Below are 4,983 nucleotides of genomic sequence, written 5' to 3' on the forward strand. Positions count from 1 at the left end.
AAGTTTCCCTCTTTCTAGGGTAGATAATTTCATCTTGTCAATGTGTTTAAATCTTCATATTGTTTAATACTCACGAGAAGTGAATCACAGTTCCAAGGCATGTGATTGGCTGTTCATTACTGATGTCACACTTTCGTGTGCACGTGCTCCATTGACTTAGGATCAAGCCTGATCACGAGAAGTGAATCGATGATCAGCTTCATGGTACCAACAAAGCTGGATCAGACTGGTTTGGTTTTGTCAACTCAAAACTAATTCTGTAACCCTGAGTTTGTTCAGCCACCATCATGGTACAAGCCCAAGGGGTCCATATCAGAAAAGGAGGTTAAGTGAAAACTCTTGTTAACCCTGAAATGAGGGAAACTCTGGGTTTTCTGTTTCAAAACAGGAGTTATGTCAATCCCAAGAAAGCAGGGGTAAGTCAAGCCGAAAGAGAGGTAAATTATACTCAGAGTCAGTTACCATGGTAACTTACTCTGTGAACCTAACCTGGACAGGAGCAGGTTTTCTTTGGTAAATCCAGAGTTATGTTTGGTCTCCTCAACCCAGAGTTTCTTTCGATCTCCTACCCAGAGTTTCTTTCGATCTCCTTGCTTTTTTTATGTTTTTCTTACTAAGTTTTTTTTTTGCTGCTTTTATTATTTTATTTATAAGTTTTTTTTTGTTCTTAAATCAAGATGGATTTTCTATATAAGATATTTAGTCTTGTTTCCGTAAAATTATCTGCCAGTGTGGTAATGAAAATAATCTTAATGCAAATGGAAAACAAGATTATTCGGAGTGTCTAAGTGCAAATTTACAGTAGTTCCGCCCTCCAATGTTACACATTGGCTTTGGAAATGGCTTGGCGCTTACTTGAATAATGCAATGATACCTATGAAAGACTCTTCAGCACAATAACAACCACAAAACAACAACAAACTAAAGTTACACATACACACACACAGAGCATTTTACAGCTCAATGTTCAGAGGCAGCTGTCACAGCTGAACAGTGCTCTGTTTGACCAGTCCGAGTCCTTCAGATGCAGTCTTTGATATAGTTGGCAAAATATGTTAATATTCTGACAGAATGTTGATTACTTTTTATTTTCAAAATAATCAGAGGTGGACTGGAAGGAAGTATGTTCGTTAAGTATACTGAAAAAAAAATATGAAGTACTAAGTTTTCGTTTTTTCTCACAGACAGCAACACTACAAATATGGTATTTTACAATATGATGCATTGTTGTAGATGACACTACCCAACAGTATATTTGTTTGGAAACATTACTATTTTTAATGTTTTTGAGTTTGGAAACATTACTATTTTTAACACATCAGTGCAGCAGTAATATTAATGCAAAACCATACTAACTAATTTTTTTTCATAACAATATTGTATACCTTTACTTTTACTCTCAATACCTTAAGAGCAAGATGATACTTTTACTTAAAGGATAGTTCAGCCAGAAATGAAAAAATCTGTAATCATTTACTCACCCTCAAGTTGTTCCAGGTTTGTAGTTTTTCCCCAATGTGGTATTAGTAGTTACTAAAAGTTTTTACTAAAGTACCTCAATATTTCTTCTACTAATTACTTTGTAATAGCTCTAAACAGTTTCTCTTTTCCTTCCTTCTCTAAATCAGACCAGACCCCTGTACTGCAAGATAAAGCTGAATGTGCCAGCGCTGGACAGGGAGGCCCTGACAGTGCTGCTGGATCTTCTGAGAAGAGAACGTTAACACGGATGGGTGCCACAGTCCAGACCCTGGTGTTTCTCTTCTGTCTGCAAGTGGTTCATCATACAGCGTGGTCTCCAGAGTGTTTGGCATGTGCCTCGTTCCACTGTCCACCGCATTGTCCTCAGAGTCGCTGAGGAGGTGCTGACCATTCACTAAGAGATTAACCTCCTGAAGACCTTAACTGAATCATGTTGCAAAACGGACCAAATGCAGTTGTAATGTTTAATAAAGGCAGAAAATCACAAACTGCTCGTCTGAATTTATTTATTATATATTTAGACAGTGAAACACATTGTTTTTTATTTTTTAAAGAAAGGTAGGCCTTTGTTGCAACTGCTGACATGAGGCTTATGCATGTTTTTGTTTGTAAATAAAGACTCACAAAATTTAATCCACAGCACACACGTCTCAGCATGTTGTTTGCCGGATCCCCGCCGTGCCGTCATTGCCACACATGGCCCAGCTCTGGCTGAAAGGGTAGATGCCATTGCCGACAGGAGGCCAGCAGTGCCAGCTTGAGGCCACATTTGGGCCAAGTCTGTTTGCTATGTGGGTAGTGAACGTTGATTCTGATCGACGACCTATACTGACCAAAAATCGACGTTGAATCAATATCTGTTTTGCTATCTGGGTCCTGTATAACCTGTAATTTAAAACATTAGTGATGATTTTATTTCAATGTAAGTTGTTCTGTGTGGAGTAACAGGGCAGAACAAAGACTAAACGTTTCACCCACAAACTACTGACAGATACACTAATGGCTGTCCAATACAATCAGACAACTTTTTCTGTTCACTTCTGTGAATAACTGAATAATCTGGTTTATTAAAGACTCTGGTTGGAGCTGAAAAATGGTGGACCTCGAGATCTACAGCATCTTTACTTGGCTTCAGATCATGCTGATTATATGTGATGATATATTTTCATTTTCATTTGACTGGAATGCAATGTAGTACTTTTACTTCAATTCGACAAAATAAATAACAGCTCTTGTAATTTCTTCTGTGTAAATAAGTTACTTTCGAGCTTTATTTTTATTATCTGACTTAATAAACCTTAATAACTCTATTCTGATTGTACAAAGTGAATGCGTGGTTTGACACCGCCCCTCCCCCCGCTGTGACATGAAATGAAAGTCATTTCTGGAAGCGAAAGATATCTCCGAAGACATCAGCATTTACAATGATGAGAAGCGAGATCGTAATCATTCTGTTCGCTTTTCTCGTTGAAGGTAAGACATCCATTTGTGTCTGTATTTTCAATCCTTTACATTTCCTCGATGAATATGACCGTTTTTAACTCTTTTAAACACCATTTCAAAATGCTTTTACTTTTATTTTATTCAGGACTGTTTTAAACATCAGTATAATATATAAATAAAATGATTTTGCTCATTAGCCTATATAAATCCTCTTTATATTATCTTGGATGATTAAACATCAGTATAATATATAAATAAAATAGGAATGGCGGACGATAGTGACGCAGTTTCTTTAAAACGCTTGTGATCGATTAACCTTAGCTTCAGTGTTACTGTAACACTCTGTAGATTGGGACAGTCTATAGAGCCCTGCGGGACTGTTTTCTTAAACCCGCACCCGCTGAATGTTTTGACCAGACCCGACCGCACCTACTCCCCTCTGGGGATTTTACAGGAAAACATTTCCTTGTAAACAGATGTAACTGTCATATTGATACACACTAGTCCATTTTGTGGTCTACATAAAGTTTTTTCATATTTACAATCTGGTAAACAAGAAAGCTGTTAAGTGTATTAATGTATGTAAACATTTTCCGGAATTTTATGTAATTTATTTATTTTATTTTCTCTCTATTTCATTGTAGTTTTGTATCTCTTTCTTTGTGTTCACCCCCTGGCTACTGTAAAAGGTTGCATTTGAGTGATTAAAAAAAAAGACCTAAATCTGTCATTTCTTAATCAGTGTTAAAATGAAACATGTAACGTTAGTCCAGTGAATGTGGTATAATTAATTGTGAATTCGTCATTTGCCCGATCAAATGCACCATGAATATAAATAAAAATGGACCGCCTTAAAATAATTTTGTGGTCTACACTAATGTCGCCTATTGCTGTATCAGAATAATTATATACACAAAAATACACCATAAATATATTATTTTAATACAAGCACTATAGGGCAAAACCAATTATATTTATTTATATTATTTATTTATTTATACGCACTGGTCAATTTCTAAATTTAGGCTAATTTGCTTCTATGCCTTGTCTTGTTATTAAACCTATACAGCAATACTTTATTTATATTTTAATTACAGTGCATATGTTTAGAGGCTGTTTTCTCAAAATGAGTATTTTTTTTTTACATAAATAGTGATTGAGTATTAATTAGAATAATAATCTACTAATACTAATAATATATACTAATAATAATGTACTCATTTACATATTCAAACATAACAACGAATTTAACGTGTGTGTGTGTGTGTGTGTGTGTGGTGTGTGTGTGTGTGTGTATGTATGTATGCTTTACATTTTTATAAATGAGGTTGTCCCCAAAAAGAAGGTTTTAGGATTTGTCAGATTTCCTTAAAAATATTGTTAATATTATTATTTGTGGGTCCTTTCTTTTGTCTTCTGTTGTTTATGCTTTATTATATATTATGCTTATTATATTTTGTATACAATTGGTCCACACAATATAGGTGCAAGATGACTGCACACACACACACACACACACACACACTAGTAACTGCTAATTTGTGCTTGCAGGTGTGTTTGGTGTTACACATGCAGTGAAGTCAATATCAGTCATGGAGGGAGATACAGTCACTCTAAACACTGATATAATCAAAAAAGAGCATGACAAGTTGCTGTGGTATTCTGAAGAGACTCGCATAGCTCTGATTAATGGACATCTCAACATACCCAATACGTATGATGGTGAAGACGGGAGATTCAGAGACAGACTGAAGGTGGACTATGAGACTGGATCTCTGATCATCACAAACATCACAACTGAACACACTGGACGTTATGAAGCAGAGATCATCAGAAGTGAGAGTTCAGGAAAAAGACAAAATCATTAAACAGAAACCGCAAGTGTGACCGCACCAAAATCAACAAAAAAGCCTCAACTAAAATCTTTCAGTCTGACTGTCAGTGGTGAGTCATTTAATGTCATTTCCCCTGTAATAATTACATTTTTCATTTTAGTCTGTTTGAACAGTGATCTTAAGATCTGTTTATTATCTACATACTGCACCTATTTTACTGCTC

At 35.7% G+C, this 4,983-nt stretch overlaps 1 long non-coding RNA gene across 1 annotated transcript; it reads left to right on the forward strand.

The window, feature by feature from the left end:
• Positions 1 to 2,827: 2,827 nt before the first annotated feature.
• On the forward strand, positions 2,828 to 4,780 carry LOC122137662. Its single transcript, XR_006155006.1, has 2 exons — positions 2,828 to 2,955; positions 4,477 to 4,780. It is a non-coding gene; the product is annotated as an uncharacterized LOC122137662 (long non-coding RNA).
• Positions 4,781 to 4,983: the final 203 nt, after the last annotated feature.

This window comes from Cyprinus carpio, chromosome B6, assembly GCF_018340385.1.
Source record: "Cyprinus carpio isolate SPL01 chromosome B6, ASM1834038v1, whole genome shotgun sequence".
Taxonomy (NCBI): domain Eukaryota; kingdom Metazoa; phylum Chordata; class Actinopteri; order Cypriniformes; family Cyprinidae; genus Cyprinus; species Cyprinus carpio.